The sequence below is a fragment of the Hippocampus zosterae genome, chromosome 12 (genome assembly GCF_025434085.1).
Source record: "Hippocampus zosterae strain Florida chromosome 12, ASM2543408v3, whole genome shotgun sequence".
NCBI lineage: Eukaryota > Metazoa > Chordata > Actinopteri > Syngnathiformes > Syngnathidae > Hippocampus > Hippocampus zosterae.
Window position 1 is genome coordinate 7,245,022 of NC_067462.1, and position 23,466 is coordinate 7,268,487.

Genomic DNA, 23,466 nt, shown 5'->3' on the forward strand with positions numbered 1-23,466 from the left:
CTCAACACTAAATAATCCTCCCCCTTTCCTCCCCAGCCCTATTTGTTCACTTTCTTGTCTTACGAATAACAGGATGAAGTTTTACCAAGTCTGTAATCAGATCTCCTTATTGGTGTTTCAAATATAATAGTCTTGAAAAGGATAACTGAAGGTCGAGTGGTTGTCCTGGGTTTGGACATAAAGATCATGTCGTACTTTTAGTCCCATGAAATAAATATTGTGAATGCCGCGCTTAGCATGGTAGTACGTTGCGGAAGCAGACATTTTTGGCAAAAAGTTTGGACATGCAGACTGGCTCATCACAGCACAGAATGGTATCCTTGTTCCTAATTTATTTTTTGGGATGTTTTTGCTCTTTTGCATTGGATCAGCAGGAGAAGATAAGATATCCCCCTGCTAACCTATGACCTCAAAACTTGACAATTTAGTCCACCTTCAAGCGCTCATGCTCATTCCATGATGTTGGCAAGCCAAGGTCGTTCGTTCCCAGTCGGATGCGCCACCCCTGGATCTTTGCAGAATTGTAGAACCAATTCATTTCGCAACTAGAGGTACACCTGTACTTGTTTGTTATCTTTTATGTGACATACTTTGAACACGGTGATCACGTGTCAGAACACAATGAATCTCACCGTGTGAAAAATCCTTAAGATAAGATAAGATATCCTTTATTTGTCCCACACTGGGGAAATTTACAGCCTCCAGCAGCAAGAATGGAGGTAGAAAGAAGAAGGAAAAAAAAACAAACCCCGTTCAATTAAGTGCAATATAAATACAAAATGGCAGTGCTATTTACTTTTGTCTTTCACATCATTTAAGTATTATTATTATTAATTCTTATTTTTATTCAGCAGCCTGACAGCAGTCATAAAAAAAAAAAGTTAAAAGGGTGTTGTATCATCGTAGTGCATTGATATCTGTATTTTGGATATCAATTTCTGCCTGCCTAGCCATTTTCCCGATTTATTCATAAATTCTCTTCTCTATAAACGGGCGAGGCAGTTGTGCTTGTTACATCGCACGCGTGAGGCACGTTCACATTTTAATCTTGCGATGAGGTCACCTTGACACGTTCTTCTCATGGTCTTGACGTCCAAATCCCAGGGAAGCCTATCGCGAGCACCCCCACCTAGACGTGCCGCAATGCTCGGCCCGATTCCCCGTGCAGATGCAAACGCCGTCATTAACAGGTTGAAGCACACGCAAAGCACAGATATGTCCTTCTTCCGTTTATCTATAAACTTGGAGGAAGACGAACTGCGCCCGTGGCAATGAATTTGATTTAAATTTCCATGAATATATCCAGCCTGCATGCTGTCAATACTTGACGCCGTACGCCATCTCCTGTAATTGTTTCACACTCCCAAGTTGATGTCCCGCAGGCTTCTGAGAGAATGTTAGTGTTCCGCGAATGGGGTTCTGGCCCGCTTTGCTAATAATAATAGCGGCACTTAAAGGGCCGGCGCTTAATTACCGGCTCTTGGCTGACCTTGCTGTCTGAACTTTGCTTTAGATCATCAATTGTGGCTCATCAATTTCGATGTTAATGAACACCACAGGCTACGGGAGGGAACGGTGCAATTGTCTCGAGACACAGTTGGCTTCCCGGGGGAACCGTTGAAATGACCGCTAGGTACGTTGGGTTCACGGTGAAATGAAAAGAAGCGGACACGCCCACACTTGTCATCACTGAACTTTAAGCCGGGTATGAAGGAGTAGAGGACAAATATTTCCTGAATAATATTCCTCCATCGCTTTCGACTCCTTTCCAGTTTTTGTTCCCATTCCCGCAGGCTTGATACACTTCGGAGTCCGTTATTTTGAATTTTGCGTTTGTTCTGATGCGGTTTTATTTTTGCTTCCTACCCCTTTTCCGCATTTTTATTTTCCAGTGTCTGGATTCTTTGTTCTTCTTCTTTGTAACTTCCACCATTGATGTTACAATGTGACAAACGGTGATCAACCTTTCGGGCACCACTCCTAGTTTTTTTTCTTCCCGGGAACTTTCTATTCTGGTAGCCCTCGAGTTCACAAACTAACCTGACCATGTTGGAAAATTTAATTAAAAGCACAGATATATACTGTTCATGTTCATGCATCTAAGTCCTAGATGACAGCGGGGGGGTGGGGGGTGGGGGGTAGGGGGATGCTTGTGGATGGAACCTCATTCTCGCACCTGTGGGATTCCAACAACCCCCCCCCCCCCCCCACTGCTCTTTCTTCCTCTTCCATACCCTTCTTTGCATTTCTTCGTCTTCCTCTTTTTTTTCTGTATTCCTCTAGATGGGGGGTGGGCTAGGGGGGGAGGGAATGCTGATCCTGAACCTAGTACTCTGATTAAAAGGAACCGTCTCAGCTGGGGGAAACATGAGCAACGCTCCCGTGACAGCTTGGGATGCCGGCTCCGGATTGGCTGCTTGATGTATAATTCAGGTTAGAAGCGAGATCTTAATGAGCCGGGATAATGATGTTGACAAGTGTTTCGGCAAAGATGGGGGGGAGAAAAAAATGCTTGCGGGTGCGCACTGGCTTCTCAATGAATTTGGAGTGACAACACGTTGCTGGATTGTATGAAAATGTGTCACCTGAATGTGTGAAATGGGTAATCAATATTTTGGATTTCCATCGTCTGATGCTGAAATAATTGATCTTGAATCCTGGCTTTTTGTTTTACTTAATGGCGACATGCATTTTTTTTTTCAAAATAGGAAAAAAAAACCCAGACAACTTGTTGGTTTTCACGATGCAAACCCTCAGCCTTGAATTTTGAGTCTTGGTCCTGATTTAGTCTTGACTCAAAATCTCTTGTTGTTGACTTTGCCTCAAAGTCATGCTCTTGACTTCTCAAAGATTTTAATCTTGACTTGGTCTTGACGATTGCGGTCTTCCCTACATCACTTCTTATTGACTTTAAGCCAACAGCAGCACCGTATCTCCAAGACTGGGCTCGGGGACCAAAACAAAGCTGGTTGAGAACCTGCCACAGACCAAAACCATGTCCTTGAAGAACAACAACAACAACAACAAAAAAAAACCCTACATTGCATCAAGGCGGCCCGGTGATCCAGTGGTTAGTCAAGTCAAGTCAAGTCAACAGTATTTCTAGAGCACTTTCAAACAGCCATCGCTGCATACAAAGTGCTGTACATTTAACATACAGCGATTTAACATCCACAATAAACAGTAAGACGAATCGGTAATAAAGGCGGTAGAAAGCACAGAGCAGTAAAATCAAGAACAAACCTAAGTCATGCTGAGTCAAACGGCAAAGAATACAAGTGAGTTTTGAGGAGGGCTTTAAAGATGGGCAGCGAGGAGGCTTGCCGAATGTTCACTGGGAGGTCATTCCAGAGAGAGGGACCAGCAACAGAAAAGGCTCGATCCCCTCTGAGCCTCACTTTAGTTCTTGGTACATCTAACAAAGGTCATGGGTTCGATCCCGGCTCCGGCCTTCCTGTGTGGAGTTTGCATGTTCTACGCGGGCCTGCGTGGGTTTTCTCCGGGTTCTCCGGTTTCCTCTCACATTACAAAAACATGCGTGGCAGGCTGATTGAACACTCCAAATTGTCCCTCGGTGTGAATGTGAGCATGGATGGTTGTTCGTGTCTATGTGCCCTGTGATTGGCTGGCAACCGGTTCAGGGTGTCCCCCTCCTATGGCCCGAAGGCAGCTGGGATAGGCTCCAACACCCCCACGCGACCCATGTGAGCATAAAGCGGATCAGAAAATGGACGGATAGATGGATACATTGCATCAAAACCGTAAAAATTACAACTGGTTCCTTATGAGTTTCGTACCACTCCCTGCTTGTGTCCTTGAAATGTACCGTCAACCGTCATGCATGGCATCCAACAATATTTTATCTCACTTGTGTGTATATTCTTGTCGAACGAAGCGAAATTGTAAAACCCTCGGTAAAGATGGGATAAACCTTTTTTTTTTCTCCTTGACTGACTCTTCTTGTCAGCAAGGTGGATTCGATCACGTTAACCCCTCCAAGCTAGGCTGCGCTCCTTGTCTTATTTCCAAATGGCTTTTCACCATCTAAGCCGATGCTGCTCGTCAGCATCCTCACCACACGCTCGGCGAGCTGCTTCCTACCCGCTTTTCTTTTCATGCCGCCATGCACGCTCGTGCCGTTTGCTACCTGTAATACCGTCAAAGCCTCAGAGGTAGCTAGTTGGTGAGCTGCAGAGAGAAAGCGAGAGAGAAAATCTAGATCCCTGCTGAAATATTTAGCAATTCTCGGCATGCTTCCGTGGAGGGGTAAAAAAAAAAAAAAAAAAGAAGGCACGTTCTGAATGTTTTGCTTGCTTGTCACGGTATCTTTAAGCCGGCTGCTGAAAGTCGTTGACAAATATAGCTGATTTTAGTCCACGGGCTCGAAAGCAGATACATTTTTGGACCTGATGTTGCAATCTTTAAATAATTAACGCTCTCCGGTGCCACAGGAGCTACGGACGTCGAAGACCCAGCATTTTCACGCTTGTAAGAACTCAATTTGTACAAAATCTCACATTGCTGAGAGGCTCTCTGTTCCCCTCTCCGTCCTGCCCATTGACTCAAATAACTCGTGTCTCAAGTCTGGCTTAAATGCAGGCTTGGTTGGCACCAAAAAAAAAAAAAAGTGCGGATAAGGAGACCTTTGTTGCTGGTGTCAGAGGAGATGATCGCTATATCCAGGAGCAGCAGAATCCACCAAATAGATCGAATGCATGTAGACTGAAATCCCCCGCCCTGAAAAAACTGACAAAATGACCCCCCCCGCCCCCCACACACACCCGCCTCCTTACTTGTTTTTATTATTTTCATTGCTGTTTTTAAACTCACTAGAGCATCCCTCACTGGGGAATAAATATGTTCTAACAACTTGTTTTTTTTTTCTTTTACACATAGCATTGTGTGTTATTTTAGATGAGTATGTTAGACAAAAAAAAAAAAGTAAAACAATTATATTTTTCTCGAGCCACACTCCCCGCTGAGGTATTTCGGTTTCCCATTTGATTAAAAAAAAAAATTCCTTCAGATCGTATTTAAAAAAAAAAAAAAACCACGGCGCCATAAAATGGAACGGAGTGTGACTCACAGGAGCAGGACATTAAAAAAAAAAAAAAGATGAATGCTTGCTTATGGTCTTTTGTTGGCTGTCTTAAAAGTTGAGTGCAGTTAAATCTGTTGTACACGTATATCAGTGTTATAGATTTTCTCAACAGTAAAAAAAACAAAAAGCACATGGTCTACAATTTGCAATTTTTGTTACATAGTCTCAATCTTTATGGAAGTACTGTATCTCCAGCCCCCCAAGCCCCGACCCCCACCACTATAGGTCCTTTTATGCATTAAAATATAATTTGTGTTCTCTAAAACGCCAAAATCATTTTGAATTAGAGGCAGACTCAAATTGCCGAATGTCCAAATTGTTCCGGTCTGTACATGCGCCACCAGGTATATTATTTCAACTCACCTTTTTATTTCTCAAACTAAAAACCGAATACAGCTCGGGGTGTCTCGCAATTAAAAAGCTAAACGGCAGATTTAGATGCTGCCAACGCGCTTGACCAAAAATAATTGCACTGTATGTGGTGTCATAATAAGCGCAGATAAACTTAGATCAAAGCGCCTTTGAAAAAGACAGCAGCAGACTTTCTTGTCGGGATCAGTTTGTCTGCTTGTTTGAGTCCTTTTAAGTTTGGATTTTTGAGCTTCCATCTTCCGCATGAGTTTTTTAAAAACTTTTTTTTTAAACCTGATGACATCCTAAAACAAAAGTTTATTTCGGTCCATGCTTGGGAAAAGTGGGACACGATACTAATTCAAGATTTTTAGTTTTCACAATGGGCCGTGTGAAATATCATCAAGCCATCTTTTGTTGTGGCTCGTGGGAGTCGATGAAGGGAGGGAGGCAGTGGAGTTTGTCCTGTGAGTAGCCAGGAAGTTTTGTTTTTTTTTCCTCTTTCTATTCTGCAGTGAGGTGGAGGTGGATTTATGTCACGGTTATATTTTGTGCATGACATGCAAGTTTCAGGATCCTACTCGCACCGTGAAAGGAAACAAGTGTGGAGGCAGGCGAGCACTGACGTCCTTCCTCGGCACTGCACGGCTGCGCGGTGCTTATACAAGAACATCGCTCCGCATCCGCACGCACGCATACAATACAACACACACACACACACAGCGCATCCTAACTGATGCTGAGTGTTGTGTGTGCGAGCTGCACAATGTTTACTGTGAGCCCTAATACTGCCCTCAGATTATTATTTTGATGAAACAAAAAAAAAATATTTTGGCAAGCAGTCATTAGAAATATTATAACCCCGTGTAAAGCAGTCCATGTGTTTATAATCAGATTTTTTTTCTGAATGCAACAGAGGAATGCAGAGTATCCAGACAAATATAACATCCTAGGTAAGAAGAAAGAAGCATTCGGTAAGGAAGTTGAAGCCAATGTTAGGAAAGTTCATTTTCCACGCAAACTAGTTCAAAATTCAGGTCACAAAATTTCAAATGAACTGGTTCACTTCATCATTTAACATTTTCAACAAAGTTCACCGTTCCAAAAATTAGCTACTTATAGTTATTTTTCTTTTTCCCTCTATATGTTGCTGCGAGCTATTACTCTCAAAATACTGGCGTCATGATTTTCCCATTGGTGCCCCCCCCTCCCCGCCCCCTCCATTCAGGCCACACTTGGAGCCGGCTGCAACTTTCCCACTGCAGTCTCCGAAATGTGAGGAAAAGCTGCTCTTTTTTAATTTTTTTTGAAGCATTAAAACAAAAACAGGACTGCAGTCCTGAATGTGCAAGCCCAATTCGCGGTAGGAACCACGTTGAGATGCGAAATTAGCCTGTCAATGTCCCTCTATCTAAACTCCCAACCCCGGCCCCAAGTCTTCAGGTGACAGTAGAAACGGCGACTTCAGAGTCCTTTTAACAGCTTTCTTGACCACAGTATCAGCCGATTCGATACTATGAACTGATCATTTGAAACGGGTGTGTTCAAAAGGCAAGACGTTCAAAACAGGCGGGATAGGGGACTCTTACGGACTGCACTTAGGCACTCTTGGTCCAAACTATATGTCTACTCAGACCACATCAAAGTCAGGAGCCACAGATGGACTGGTGGTGTTATGATTCAGTTTCTGTTAGTCTCCAGCAGATGGCGGAGGAGTTCCGATCTGTCCAGCCACGCGCCTACTTACCCATCATGACTAACGGACTATTTAAGGACTTCCAAGCCGACAACTGAGTGTTGGAAAATTCGCCTTGCTCAAGCCCTTGTTCAAGTTGTAGTTTTCTGTAGTTCTCTTGCGTAAGTAGTATTCTCAGTTTTGTAAGAATATTCTCTGTTTGTATTATACACGTTTTGGTCCTCTTATCTTTTTGTGACAATCTATTTTCTTCTCTTTGCCTTTTGCAAGGTTCTTTTTGTTTTTCTCGTTGTTCTCCTGGTTACTGTACCAGTGTCATAATCCGTACTTGCGTTTTTGTTTGTAAATAACCCCTTTCGGGTCCAGGATATTTGTCTGATTGTGGAATCCACCCCTACCCGGATAATTCCGTATCGTTACAGCTAGTCGAACGCAGTTTTGCTGAATTTGACTGAGGCACAGGGAGACGGATTCTGAGTTCCATGGACATGTGCGAGGATGTCAATGTGTTTCATCCATGAATATTGTTTTATGTTGAGAGGGAGGAAATTTCATCTGTGCTGTATGTTACAAATACAGTACACTTGAAAGTTAAGTTAAAATATGAGTCATTGAAGAAATCAAACCTGAATTATTGTCAAAATTGTCAGTAGTGAGGTGAGATATATTGTATGAGGTGTGCAGAATTATTTATGCCCAACAGTTATCATCAGCTCATAAAATGAGGGTACCTGCCCGTCATCTGCCACCGGTCACGCACGTCCTTTTCAGCACAGATATGTCTTCATCGGTGACTGCATTTAAAGGGAATGAGAAGAGCCACTTTGACTGGTGGCGTATCGAGTTACTTGTGTTCATGCCCACGACGGTGAAAAACTGTCTTTTTAAATATGCTGTCTTGGAGGCCTCCGCAAGTTTACCAACACCCAGTCTAACCTGCCTCCATGCAGATTTAGACCGCGGCGCGTGCCAGATTTTTTTTTCATTGACAAACAGTTTAACAGCCTCAAATGCCATGTTTTGAATATTCCCTAATATTCAATCGTGGAACTTCACTACAATAAAATACCCCCCACATCTTAACAATATTTTTTTCAAAAAATCTAATTGGGGCCATGATGTCAGTGAACAGAGGGTGGTCTTCCTGTGGCAGCTGTGCGCGTTCGAGTCGCCAGTCACGACGAACGACGACGCACACGCGCGTCTACAAAGAGCCATCGCGGCGTCCATCTTCACCTCCTCCGCGGGCCATCTGGACACAGTGCGCGCCGCTCCTCGGAGACGGCGCCGCATGTGGATCGCCAGGAGGTTATGTTTGTTTGCTCCATAGTGAGTCAATCAACAGGATGGCACTGAAACTAGCACCCAACTTTGAAAATGGTTGAAGGGACTTGTCGACAAGGGAGCGTTTCCGTCATGTATGAGTGAATGTTACATGGACGTTGATGTCACGTGTCACGCGGCTATCAAATAGCCGTTCCGATTGCATTTATTGGCAAATGTAAACACCAGATCGGAATAGATCATGTCACATGAGTCTCCATGCAAACGGACGGACTGAAAGAAGTATTTGACGAGGAGACTAGTGGATTATCAGACTGAGGCTCTTGAGAGAAAATTGAATGTAAGGCAATGGAGAATAAACGGATAGCTTAACCAATTAATAGATGGTCACCCGGATCAAAACGGATCGACTGAGAGAATGATGAACGGAGAGGGACAAATGACAGTTGAAAGATGACTGGATTGAGAGATGGATGGATGGACAGACGAGTGAACGAGAGAACAAATACAGATGAAGATTGCTGATAGATGGATAGAAAGAAAACCAGTACGAGAAACGATGTATATAGATGTGTTGATTACTCCGTGAGAGCAATCAAGTCCATGAATGACTGATGATGATGAAGAATGATGCAGCAGCGGTGGGATAGCACGCCGTAGGAATTGGACAGGCACTAGGACCATGGGCAGACTGGTCGCACCGCAGCCATAGAGCCGTACTGAGGAGGAATGCCGCCCCCCCCCCCCACCCCCTACCTCTCTCCCTCTCCCTCTCTCTCTCTCTCTCTCTCCATCCTCCCCCTTATTGGATGTGACCATTTTTCTGCGTGCATTCATTTGCCGCCTTCTCTCCCTGCGCAGCAGCGTGGCCGCACGAGGAGCAGCGCGTCTGGGATGGCCGAGGATTAGATTACCGGGCACCCTTTGCCTCAGAAAGTCATCAGGAGGAGGACAGGGGGGTGACTCTTGGGAACCTTAGCCCCATCCCCTCCCCCCCCACCCACCCCAGGTTACCCCAATCTCCTTGCTTTTTCACCCATTGAAATATTCTACTTAAGAGCTCCTGACGCACTTGTCAGCCTCCGTCCTTTTCCTCTGACGAGATTCCTGCCTTCAATTGGGATTATTTGGGGCTGAATGGGTGACCTCACTTCCCATCCATTTATCCATCCATCCATTTTATGGAACCTTCCTCTTTTCCTCTTGGAGTTGTCATGTCCAAAGAAGACTTACCCCCTTACTGACTAACTGACTCGGGAAAGAGCTCCGGAGCATTTTTTAATATTATTCTTTTGGGAATCCAGTTGAAGGTAGGCCACTTTTTTGCCCCCAAATCCCTCCCTCCCCCTCCCGATCCTCCTTAAAGTTTGCACTTTGATACTATGAAGGGATGAAGAAACGCTTCAGGGATGACAAGAGTTATGGGGAACATGTAAAAAAAAAAAAAAAAAAAATTAAGAAAACAACATTGCAGGATTTTTTTTCTTCTCCCCATTTGTTTCTGTCGCAGTGTCTCTTTTGGAATGTACCTCTTTGTCTCACGGCTCTTTTGCCCGTTTAGCTGTGAAGTCACCGGTAAAGCCATCTGCAGTGCAGACACACACACACACACACACACACACACACACACACGTAGAGAAAGGGGGTTTAGATAAAGGTGTAATAGGAAAAGACACTGTCTCTTTAAGACTATAAAAAACACCATTATAAATAATAAATACTACGCAATGACAGTTTTATTGATAATGACATCCAGGGCAACTTTTAATTTTTATTGGCCGCACAACAACTTCTCATGATATGACAGTCGCAGTGTTATTGGGGTTGGGTTGCAGGGGTGTGGGAGGTGGGGGGGGGGGGGTGAGGTAATGGACTCACTTGATCATGTGCACACCACACTGCACAAGACCTCAAACTTGCACCTTGTAATATATGTTGCTTGTCAGGTTCCATACTTACCCCCACCTCGACCCTCTATGGTAAGCCTTTGCTCTTATGTCGTGGCAGGAAGGGGGTGCCAACTTGCCGTCAATCAAAATGACGCAGGATTACGGGTTCCCATTTGTCGATTGGAAATCCAGTCACGCTACCCCAGTTGAATTAAAAAGGAAAAAAAAAACAATCCCTTGATCTATCGATCTATGTGTGTTGATTTTGTGTGCGCGTGTTGCTTGGTTGTGCAAAAATTGGCAGGTAGGAAAAGGGGACCAAGGTTGAAAATTTTGAGGGCTAATAAAATTCTAAAGGAAAAAAAACCCTTTTAGTCGCAGTGCGAGTGAATGATAGCGAAAAGCAGAGAGTACGGCACCATACAGATTTAACAAGGGAGATCCCTGAGGAAACACATACCCGACTCACCCGTGGCATCAAATTTGCCGTCGAAGTTGTGCTTGTAGTTATCATTTTTCCCCAAATAAGCAAAAAATATGGTGGCCCTGAAGGGTCGAAAGTGGACACAGTTTGGGGTCGCACATACTTGGCTTCACCGAAGGCCGAAAAGTGTGGCTGGCTGTTGTAATAGTACTAGGACTGGTGGTTGAAGTTCTCAATGGTTGTTACGTCTGTATTTGTCAAAACCAGGCATCGGTATGGCGCCCCTACAAAGTCAAAGGAGGCGCAAAGACGTTAGTCCTACGTTCGTCGTAGGACTACTCGTATTTGCCAAACTCAAGCATGGCGGCCCTATGAGGCCTGAAAAAGTAAATATTCAACTCATCCAAGCCAGATAATTTAAGGCATGGCATTGTAGCAGCAGTCGTAATAGAAGAAGAAGAAACGGTCTCGTGGTTGCTGTGTCAGCCATTTTGGGGCGTACTAGCAAAAAGTATGGTGATCCTCCGAGGTCGAAAAGGGCCATCTCAAGGTTAGTCACTGCAAACATTCGACTTGCCTTTCGATGTAAAATTTAGGGGTAGTAATAATGGTCGTCGCCAAGTAGTAGTAATAGCAGTTAAAATAGTGTGCTGTATATAATGCTGTGTGAATGTAGCATGTAAACACAATGTGCTTGTATATTGAATTTGGCCTGAGGGAACCATTGTAGGTTTTTATGCCGCTGTTCAATCGCGTGAATGCTAAATGCTGATCGACAACCGTTTTCCACGAATGATGGTCCGCACTAGACGATAGATCTTTTTTTCGCTTTTGTTTCGTTTCCATATGATTGCTCCTTTTCTGCAGCGTCATCAAAATTACTGCGGCAGAGCTGCACGAAAAGATCCAAAATGCATCTGCCTGTGCGTTTTTACACAGAATCCAGCCAAGCGGATTATCAATCGAAGCTTCCCGACGGCGGCGCGGCATCTGACGTTCAATGACATCAGCGCCACCATGTGTTGTGGCCTATAAAAGTACTTCCTAGACAGTGACGATTGCTTCCAAAAATAAAAATTGTGACAAGGGCTTTGTGAAATGACCTGACTCACAGGTGGCTTTTGTTCGGGTGTGATGCTTTCTGTTGGTGACGTCTACACAAAAATGTGATGTTGAGTTCTTCAACTTATTAACCTATCAACCTATTAATGACTTCTTCTCCTTTCATGATTTCTTTGGCGTTTTATGACGACGTGATAGCGTTCCAAACTCTTTTTGTTGTTGTTGTTGTTGTGAATTTAACACAGAAGAGTTGTCGTTTAGTGGTGATCTGGGGGACGATAGTGTCAATTGTCTGTCACACGGAAGGCGGGAGATCAGACGTGCGGAACTGTCCGCGGTGCTGAAACAGACAGCTCCTTTGTTCCAATCTTGCATGTGGAGGATGTTCGACTGGCCCCCGGGTCTCTCAACGAAGTCACTTGAAATATTTGGGCAGAATTCTAAATATTGTATTTCTTTGTGTGTGCATTGACATTTTCACAATTTTTTTTTTGTATTGCACTTCGGTGACGTTGCCGCAACCCAGCGTTGGCATGCGGATTATTCTAAAACGCTTCATACATATTTCATACGAGCCATCTTAATTATGACATCGATTTCCGGTGAAGCTCCACTCGAGCTTCTCTGCCGTGTGCCTCGCTCAACAGTCGTGGAGCGGTTTTCGGATTTCCCAATAATCGGATCGGCAAAGCCCGACGTATATACGGCAATTTCATGGACTTGATTGTGGATTAAAAACGTCTTGAGTAATACTTGGCGAGAACTAGCGGAGGTATAGTTTGCTAGTTTGCTGTCGAAAAAAAGTCAACATGCTACACGGTCACCTTATTCAGAGACATGAAGGTGACCAAATATGAGGCTCGCTCCCTGTGATAAGCCTCCCCTTTCATTGAATTGTGTGCCCGTCACCCCTCGCGTTGATTGAATTAAACTGTGCCGCCGACTCGCCACTCGAAGGCGATCCTGTTGAGAATTGCGTCGATGGAGCAGTTGGACGGCGAGCGCGAGCGCTTGCGTGGCCGCAGGCGGACAGCCGGTGGTGGTGGCAGGGAAAGGGGGAAACACGCTCGGGGAGAGTCCCGCTGATCACACGGCAGATTGAGAGCCCTCCGAGCCAACGTCTGTCGCTCTGTGTCTTGGGGGTGTGGAGGGAGAGGAGGGAGGGAATGGGCGGGGCTAACCCAGATCGACAAGCAAAATACACTTGACTCGAAACGGTTGATTTTGCAAGTCAGTTGCCGGGTTTGTGTGAATCCGTTGGTGAGAAAAGGGTTACTCGTTAAAAGGCAACATGGATGTAAACTGCTCAATTTTAAGATTTAAAACTTTTTTGGGGGGGCGGGGGGTTTCGCTCACAAAATGGGATTTGTTGTGGAATCAGATTCAGAGAAAATATGGATTAAACGTAATGTTATTTTTAGGGCTGCTTTGTCATGTTAGGCCAGTTCGCAACAGTCATCATCTTAGAAGGATATATTGTACTGAGAGATTGTGATATCACCCCCGCCCCCCCAAAAAAATATTATCAAACTTTGCCTTGAGTCGCACACAACCTAAATGTCGATCACACAAGACCGTTAAGAGTTAGAATGAATTGACATTTTATTAATAACGAATTAACTTATTTTGACAAGTTGACTTTATTCAGGGGTGAAGCCGCTGCGTGGGTGTTTCAACAGCTGTACTTTCCGTACTGAGAGGGTACAACACCGACACTTGTCTGCATCAAATGATTCAACACCCAACACTTTTCTACTCTTACCGCATTAACAAGCACGACAGCGTCAACATCAAGCAAACTGAGCGTCGTATATGCATGACGTCCCTTTTGCTGTCCAAACATTGACTTTTGTCGGAATGCCGATCCGTCACGCTCCGGCAAATAAAGCATGAATCGTGCCCGTCACTTTTGATGGTTGCGGGGTTCTTAGGGCCGCCCGCTTTGACGCGGACCCCTGAGAGGCTGCTGGTGGGCTGAGCTCCCACTGAGGCAGATTGATATTTGTAATTTAAGGGAAGCTGTCACGCAGCATCCTCCAGATGGAGAGTGCCGCAGAGGCGGCGGCGTCCATTTAACACGCTTTGTTTAGGAATAATCATTTGGATGCGCGAGCTGAGGATTTTTCATTTCCAGGCGCGGTGGCTTCAAGGGTTCAAACCGCTCAATTATTGAGGAACGGGCGTGCAGTCACATGACCATAACACAAAAAGGGGCTGCCGCCTGGGAATTAAAAAGAAAAAAAAGGCACTGGTGCATCCTGGAACCTGTCAGTGATTTGTGTGCCGGCTGCAGTAATGCTAAGCTAGTCACATGTACATTGCTTCGCCTCCTCAAACTAGCTTTCCTCTGATGTTTGTTTTGGAGTTTATGAAGTGCTCATCCTCACTCAGGTGCATAAAGACAAGTTGGAGTGATTAAAGGCCCTCAGAAGAATCAAAGAGGAAACAAATCATGTTTTTGGTGGTTGAGATATGGTTGACTTTACATGCCTCGTTATATCTGAGCAGCTTATGATGTTGTGTGATTGTGATGATGATTTGTGTGATACGACTGTCAAAAGAAGTGAACTACCGTTTATAAATTGGGCATAACGATCAATTAATTGGTTGTTACAAATTAGCTGAACCACGTGAAGTTGATTGTTGATTAGTCGTGTCTTCAAGTGAGGCAGAGTGGAGTGCAGTACATGGCTATGACCACCAGAGGCACTCTTGATTCCCTTTCATTTGGTTCGCTGTCACTCAAAGTTGAGCTGCATCCACGTTCAGCGGCAACAAAAAAAGGTGTTCGAAACGTTCAGTGAGCCTCCCATTCCATTAGAAATATAATATTATATAATAATAGTTCTGTAAGAGTTGAAATGTTTGTGTTTGACTACCCAATTATTTTTTTCATGCTATTCCAATGTATCGACATGCATCTATAATGACACTATGTTAACGATAATAAAACTTGTCGCCTTCCATCTCATGTTTTTTTCCCCACCTTAACTGTCACATTTGTGTCAAACTTAACCACATTAAATCATATGATCAAGAAAGCGCTATACTGCTATACCACAAGCACAAATATACTTTTTGGATGGGAGTGCACGGATGCAATATCATAAACGACTGCAGAATGATAAATGTCTGAACTGTGTTCACGTGTGTCAATATGCAACCCACACACATGACCTTGCAAAGCCGGCAGGCAGGTAAAGGCAACCCGTTGCAGCCGCTCTTTGTTTTTCTCGCCGCAACATAATACCAACACGCTCAGTCTCGGGGAGAACCGTCGGACTCAACTAATATTTTACAGGCCGTAATCTCTTTAAAACTATAATTTCATCGCTCGTACAGGATTGGCATGGAAAGCGACTCGCCGGCGTGTTCCTTGGAGACGTTGCTTATGAAAATCTCTGAGCTTGCAGTTCCTCGTCAGAACCACGTCAGAATCAGATTTGCTTGCGGCGGTGAAATATTAAGCCGCGGTCTCTCGGCGGACTGCATTGCGAGTAAGGAGCGATGAGGGACTCAATTTTCTGTTTGCCTTGTCAACCCGCGTCTGAAAGTGGCTACGATGGCCTCTGCTCTCAAGCTGTGAAGTCCCCCCCCCACCCCACCCCAACTCCTCCAAAAAAATCCAAACAACAAACAGGCCATGTGAGATCTGGCGAAGAAGCAATCGGAGGCAACGGGAGGCGGGAGAGGGCTCGCTGATGTTTGTGGACATTTAATTTTGGCGTCTGCAGCGCTGTGTGTTATGCTGCAATGAGTCTCCAGGGCCGCGCAGGGCTGCAATAAACGCGCCTGTGTGCTGAACAGCCATCTTTGATGTCGACGAAAGGATCGCGGCTATTAGCTCCCTAGCGCTCTAATGAGTGCGCCCCTAGTCCGAAGCCACTCCGATCTTTTAAACGCAACACACAGACAGTCGTCCTAAACGCTTTCTCAGTCCAGCCAATCTGTCCAATTTCTCCTCATCAGACTCACAAGCGAGGATGGCCCCTGTTTTGTTTGACGTACTCGCCAAACTCGTGAATCACCCGACTAATGAGGCATTACCTCAGGCAAATGGCTAGTTCCTGATCAGTCGGGGTTCCGAGTGAGTCCATTGTGGATGACGTTACAGAAGCGCTGCTCGCGAATTGAAGTTGAAATAAGTTAAAATGGAACTTTTTAGTCATGTTTTATCGATTTCCATTTGGGTAATGTAGTTGCTTTTTGCTTCACCGTTGCCTCTGTGTGAGAAGGGGTGGCAGGTAAGGGGCTAGTCCTTTGTCTCTGTGGGACAGACAAATGCATTTCACGGCGTGCTGTTACATGCGGTTTTTGAGTCTTGCGGTTCTAGATTCCAATGCCTTGTAACGTCTTTCGGAAGGAAGTGCGCTCAAGGCACCCCATTGTTCTTTGCAGTCCACCTGCGGACCAAAACTGGATCAGCAGGTTCTCCATGAGAGATCTGACAATCCCTCAATTCATGAGAGATGTTGGTAGACCAGGTCTGATGAGATGTGGAGTAGGAGGATCTTGAAGCTGTCCACCTTTTTTCTATAGCTGTAGAGGGCGGTTGCTCACTAAGTCCATGACCATCTCTCTGGGTCATGTTATCCACTACTTGTCTTGTGGGCATTTGAGTCGAGATGCAAATCCTCCCGCCAAAGGATCACAAGCAATAATCATACAAATGCCACTAGGTACGATTTCTTGGAACTGATCGATCAGGGTTCCGGTTCTACCAAGATCATACCAGATTAGTGATGAAAACCAAGTGCACCATTGATCAAACGAATGGTCAGCGACTCGTTGGTGAAACGTTTGAGGATATATGGCGAGAAATACCAAAATAATTGAGCTTACCCTGTTGTTATGCCGTTCTACTCTCCGATCTCCCCTTTTGCTGCAGTGGTCTGTTATATTGCTGGCGTTTAGCCTCCTCTCAGATTTTGTACTGTGGAGAACTGAAAACGGGTCACTCCTGTTCCCTCCCATTGTTGATTTTCAAACGTCTCGTTCAGACCGATGCATTATTGGTGCGTTTTCACGGTTTCTGACTATTTATCTTTATAAATAGGTTCCCAACTCCTAAATTGATTCAATCACACTTTTGGACAATTTCAATTCCCGAGCATTCATATTGGTAAAAATTTAACACAAGTGAGGATGTTTCGGTGAACAATGCGTAAAATGGATTCTTGGCAAGATCCGAGCTTTTTTTTCGTTGTCACGAGGCCGAAGAGCCGTGGCAACATTGCAGCGTCATTGTCGAGGGTCAGAGGCATCTACTGTATGTTGGTGTTGATCCCGCATATGCTGTGTCTGTGTGGAGATGTGACACACAGGCCCAGTCAATCGTGTTCCTGGCCTGAGTGGTGATCTGGCACCTCTCCTCCTCTCCCTCCGCCATCTTCCTGCATGCTAACACCTCCGGGATGAACAGTCTGGCTTTGCAGGATGTCAGATAAGGAATGCTTCGGCCTTACAGCCTCCACGATGGGAAAACGGCAGCGCATTGCAATTTGCTGCACAAAAGGCGCTAAAGACACGCGTGTCGACATTCCGCAGAGGCCGAGTTGGAGGGAGCGCATATACACCCGTGCTGTGCCGTGTTCACATGCATTGTGACATAGGAAATCCATCCTAGAGGACCGTGCAACCGTTTTCTCCCCTTCCTGAGCCCAGCAGGAGTCCTTTCGCTCACACACTGTGCCTATACAAAAAGCAGACTTCCTCAGGGGACAGACTGAGTGATGAGCATTTACCATTTTCCTTGATTGGAAATCACATTGTTTCCTCCCCCCGCCCCCCGCCCCCCACCCAAGTGTACTCTCTGAATAATCAGAATTTATATTGCCATTCATGTGCTGAAACGAAGAATGCTGGTAAAATATATCCATGCGTATAAAAAGAAAACAATGAACAAGGAATTTCCTGGGTCTATTGGAGCATTTCATATCGCTGACTTTCAAACAGTATCATTATCATCATACACACTCAGTTTGATCAAGCTCAGACCTTGGGGGGAGGGGCGTGAGTTACATGGGCAATGCGTGGAATGACCAACAAATTTGACACCACACAATGGTGTAGGCAAAAATAAATCAATAAATAAGGCAGTTTACATTGGCCATGTGTCCATAAAAGTGATTCCTTCAGTTAGTTTCACCTCAAAAAGCACTTGGCTCTTCAAGTACCACGATAATGACCAAAATTTAATGATACGTAGTGTAGTAAACCCAAAGTGTGGGATTAATGTTATTATAAGCCACTGTAACATGCACGGTTTCAGAATGCGTGGGGAGGGAATTGACTCATATCATAATTTTTATGCGTTCACAGAAATCCGACATAAACAAACGTTTGAAAACCAAAAATTTGAAAAGCCTAAATTCAAAACAATTGCACTTAAAAGTTAAATACAACTGAAATGTACTTAGAAAATGGATTAAAAAAAAACCCAAAACAATTAAACCACGGTGTCATCGCAATTTTAACTTTGAAATTGAGTAATTCTTTCACTTACCACTAGATGGAGTACCTCGTGTCTGCTTCACTTTGAGAACTGTGGAATTTGCATGCAATGACTGCATTGGTCTGTGAGACATTCCTGGCGCCCTGTTAGAATTGACATGTTCACCAATTTTTCGTGTCACTCTGTAAACAAACAAAAAATAATAATAACAAATAAACTGATAGGACAGGGTGGTGGTTTCAAGCCCACATCTGAATCTCCTTGTCTTTAAGTTCATTGCTTCCTTAACCAGTAAAGCTCATATATCTTCTTGTTAGAAGGCTTTTAAGAAGTAGAAAAGGTACTTGGAAAAAGTTTGTGATTTACTGCCGGCTTCGACCGACCACACTCAGGTGCACCCGTCAGTGCTTTCTTTTCTTGGCATAAACACTGATTTTGCAATTAGAAGAAATTAATGAATGACGCCCATTCGCAGTGTTCCACTTGACGGCCATTTCAGAGAGAGACAAAACCTCAGTTTTGTTTGGTCTGTTTTTGACGGAACTCATTTTAACATTATAGATATTTTGGATTCCCGTGCGTCCTTCATCATCTGCCTGCAATGCCGTTGTGTCTTTCAAAAGGTTGCGCTATTATATTTGAAGGACATATTCGACAGATGCAAAGTCTGGAGTGTTTGGATGACAAAAATGTAGACCATTTTTGTCATTTGTACTCTTGGGTTCTTGTTGAGGGGGTATACTTTATGATACTTCCTGTTTAATCACATGTTGTTGGAAAAATACATAAAACATCATGTATGATGCAGCATGAATCTGAAATACCTCTGCGTCAAAGTTTTTTGAGGGGATGGGGGCCTTACACTTTCAAACGATGACATTGTACAAGATTGCGAAGTAGTAGAAATAATTTCCAAGAGGTCAAAGATGTTGGTTCATTCCAAAGAGAGCGTTGAGGTCAGCGCTGCCAGGTTCTTCCGCACATCGTCATCATGATAGAGTCGCTCCTGAATTTTAAGCATGGATCAAAAGATCAGTTCAGCAAGTTGTGCTCGGCAAGGAACATTTCTGGAACGCTCCCGCTGGGAAGGCTCACCCAGGCTGGATCAAACCTGCGACACAGCTGGATCTCGGCGCTGCGGGCCCCGCTGGGATGCCAGCGTAATGTCACCCCATTTTCCTCCTTTCGCTCCCGGCAGAATTTCGGTGGCCACAAGAGTGCTTTGTGTTTTTGTGCCGTAAACAACATCTAAGTCAGCGTTTGTTTTTTTTTCTTTTTAATTATTTTTTTAAAGGGAGGAACTGTGTTATCTCTGCAGTAAATGCATCAAGAACTAAATTTCAATCGTACCGTGGAACCTTGAAGTCTGAATTTCCCATTTTCAAGTTTGACCAGTATTTGCATTCGTTCAAAGAGGTCACTCTGCTGTGTCTTTTGCTTTTTCCTCCCATCCCTTCCTGAAGATATAAGATGGCCAGTCGTCATGTATATGACTGCGCACCGTCTTGCTTTTAGTGATGTTACCACTTCCTGTTTTTGTTCCCTTCCCATTGTCTTGTTTGGAATCTCACTCCAAGCTGTTATCGACATATGCTTCGAATCTTCCTGTGACTGGACTCCTCTATTTGAGGATGGAGCACTGTGTGAAGCTGTAGAGTGCTACATTAGCTTCTTGTGCTAGCTCACTGCCGTATCCTCATTGGGTGTGACGAAATGGTGCGTTGTGTGTTTTACAATAGCGGTGAAGTGGAAAGAATAATTCCAAGTGTAATTGCTCTCAATGTAAATCGCATCGAGGCGATACGGTTAACTATCAGCATGCCCACTGATCAATCTCGGCTCTGGCCTTTCAGAGTGGAGGTTGCAGGTTTTTGTGGGTACTTCCTCTTAAATTCATCAAATACGTTCAAGGAAAACTCAATTGTGTAAATGTCAATGGTAATGTGTCCAGATATTTTCTGTGATTGAATAGCGACCGGGCGGGGGGCGGGACCTAAAGTCAGCTGCGATGCACTGCGGCTGTAAGTGCTATAGACGGTGGATAGAACAGAAATGTGTTGTGGTCATCCTTCCCCATGTCGTTTTAGTGATACATGTAGCGTATCCATGTCAGGCATGAATTAGAAATGACCGGCACGAGGAATTGATTTAAGTAGCTTACGGCGCTCTTCATTTTCAATTGTAATTGTATCACGATTGTCGGGAAAGATTTCACAGCCCACCGGAAATTTGCAAATGAAGCCGGATTGGTTTTTGTCTTTGCCATTTGTGTTTTACAGACGGGCCGAGATGAGGATGAAGAGATAATTGAAGTTTCCACTCACTCGAATCTCTCTTTTGCAACCTTTTCTCAGCTCTCAATCTCCCTTGCCACCTCCTCCTTTCCTTTCAATTTCTTCCTCTTGTATGGTATTCCCAGGCTGCCCCTAGTGGAGCGCAGAATCGATTTTTAAACAGTTAAGACCCCGGGGACCGAGCGGTGGGAACATTATTGGCGTCGTTTAGGCTCCATTGACACGAGGCTGCCTCCTCCAGCCAACGGGATCGGCTCTACCGTGAATAAACCATCGTGCATGCTCTTTCCTCGCCTCTTGAAAAAAGCTCAAGCCGGCCTTCTGTGCCTTTAGGGAGCTTTGTTTTTAAGTGAAATGTCGCACCAAAGTGTTTCATCCAGCACAGTTGAGATAAGAAAGAAGTACACCCAGCACATGTACGGTCCTATTCTTCTCCGACGTTCACTTTTTCTCCGCTGTTTTTTTTTTTTTGTTAGTTTTTTCCCCCCCGCCTGTTTGCAACATATGGTAACATATCCGCCATGGCGGGACAGCAGCTGTGTGTCTGTCAAGCAGCTCAAGTGTACAAAGCCAATCGCGGACCTCTTTCTGCGCTCTCGAATTGAAAGCTTTCGGGGAATGCTTCAGCAATTTCACACCATGCCGAGGTTTACCTTTGCCGGTGTCCGGGCTGAGCTGATTAAAGTGAAAAATGCACCCGGAGCCTCTACCCCAAGGGACTATAACTCCACACAAGGATGAAAATAAATGCAGTCTTACAGGTGATGTTGTAGTCAAACGTGGATTTTTACACGACATGCATCAAGTGACCCGGTTTCAATTTTTTTTGGGGTGGGGGCATTCTTGTGGCCCAGTTGATGGTTCAGCGACATGGTAGGGAAACAACTAAATCAATGACATCACAATTGAATGTGTCTGTATTGTTCGTTTTGTTTCATTTCATTTTTGTAATATTTGGCCGCTGTGTTCTTATTGTTTTGATTAAGAGCAGAGAATATCCGTGCCTGTGCGCAAGATTGCAAGGTTTGGTATGGAGGGCATCAATCTGGTCCAATATTCCAAATACTGATATCATCCGTTTATAATTAAAAAGTTCATCAGTTAAAGTATTTTGGTAATTTATTTTTGCGGGGGGGGGGGGGGGATAATTAATTTAATGTAACAGTATATGAATTTATTCAAGATAATAGTAGATGTGGATTTTTTTTCAATAAAATCAACACTCCGTAACATATTCCAATATTTTAAATTCATGTCGACTGTGTATTAGAACAAAATCTTGGCTTGGAACAAATAATGAGAGGAGAAAAAAAACAATTTTAATACCTTATTGATTGGTTGTCCTTGATCAGTTCATGACTTTCAAAATAAAATGAAGACGAAGGGTTTAATGGGATTGCAATTAGACCCTTTTAAAGATTTAAAATGGAAAGTAATTGGAATAATGATGCAAAGGGGAACACTGGAGAATCATAAAAAAACAAGAGACAGAAACTAGGAGATCACGGAGATGAACATGCTTGAATGTATTTAATTGAATTGCTTGATTAATCTCAGGAAAATAAGGCCAGGATTTTTCGGTTCAATAAAACGAGACACATAACGTCTCCAAAACTGAACTGAATTGAAATGTGTGCATGCTTGTGTGGCGTCACTGGTGGTCAGCTAAGTCTTGGCTTTGCTCGCCAACAAAGACAGCATTGACTGCAATCCAGTCATCATTAAGACGGCTGACAATGAGCCGCATAGCTGAGAGGAACTCGACTAGCTCTGGAGGGGGTGGGAATGCCTCGCTAGCTTCTCCGCTCAATCCCGTCAGCATGTCTGGGTGACTCAACCACCTCGCAGCTCCCTCTATCCAACCTCGGCTGATCCTGGGGTAAAAGCTTTGCTTCCAAAGCTTCCTTTTGTTATGATGCCCAATGCTAGCGATCTGTCGCGACAGGCTGAACAACTAAATGCTCGTCCAATTACTGGCAGAAAGTAAATTGAATCCGTGTTGCCATATTTTGCCATTCACTCAATAGACCTCAATAGGCCCAGATTTCACGCTGAGCAAAATGTGAGTAAATTCAGACAAGGTCAGTCGTTACTTGTTTTTTTTTGGGGGGGGGGGGGGTTGTTGTTTTTTTTGGGTGGCGTCCCGGTGAGATTTTACTGATTCAGCGTCATCTTTCCTTGTATGTTCAAACAGAGCAGCGGGGATTGGTAGCAGTTCAGGACAGCTAGCTAATTAATCTCACTCAGTAAGCCACAGAGAGAGCGGTGCATGATGGGACAGAGGCAGGGCATACAGTAAGCTCGGCGCGCCTCGCTTGTTAGCGCCAACCTCCTCTGGGCAGCCTCTGGAGAGGAACGAGGCCTGCCCGTGGTCAAAAGCGTTTAACAAACATCTGCCGCTTGGCTCGACCCAGTTCATCATTCATCGTCGTCTGTGGTTTACGTCGTCACGGCAACAAATAATGCTATGGGTGGAAGTAGGGGGTTTGGCCGGTCCGTGACCTACGCACGAATCGCTTTGACACTAAGTCACAAATATGGTAACGGTGTTAATAGGCCTTTTTTAAATCCGGGCTTGGCACCGGCAGTGGTTGTTTTGGACCCACTGATTGGGGAATCAAACCCCCAAAACAACCTCATAAAAATCAGCCGCATGTCCCGCTGTCCAGTGACGTACAGATTGATTGAAATCACCATCTTAACGGACAACCTAGTTAAGATCCAAGTGAAGCTGCTTTCACCGCTTCGTGAAAATTGGGTAGAGCTGCAGATTAGGTTGGCGCAGTAACGATAAACACGATGCATTATCACGATCATTTGGGAGCCGTTATAATGAATGACGTGCTGTAGACCACCTAATGCATCATTTTGTCTTGGCTATAACTTAAAACTTGACAAGCTCAACCAAAGA

At 44.5% G+C, this 23,466-nt stretch overlaps 1 protein-coding gene across 6 annotated transcripts in view; it reads left to right on the plus strand.

The window, feature by feature from the left end:
• il1rapl1a (interleukin 1 receptor accessory protein-like 1a) overlaps nucleotides 1-23,466 on the plus strand; it is a 193,700-nt gene that overhangs the window by 9,842 nt on the left and 160,392 nt on the right. For 3 of the 6 annotated variants that reach the window (XM_052082245.1, XM_052082249.1, XM_052082250.1), the window contains exon 1: nucleotides 9,247-9,742. The exons of 2 other annotated variants lie outside the window; for them this stretch is intronic. The gene's annotated coding sequence lies outside the window, so the exon portion shown is untranslated. Of the gene's footprint in view, nucleotides 1-9,245; nucleotides 9,743-23,466 lie in introns of those variants that run through there. One more of the 6 variants, XM_052082248.1, reaches the window with a different exon arrangement.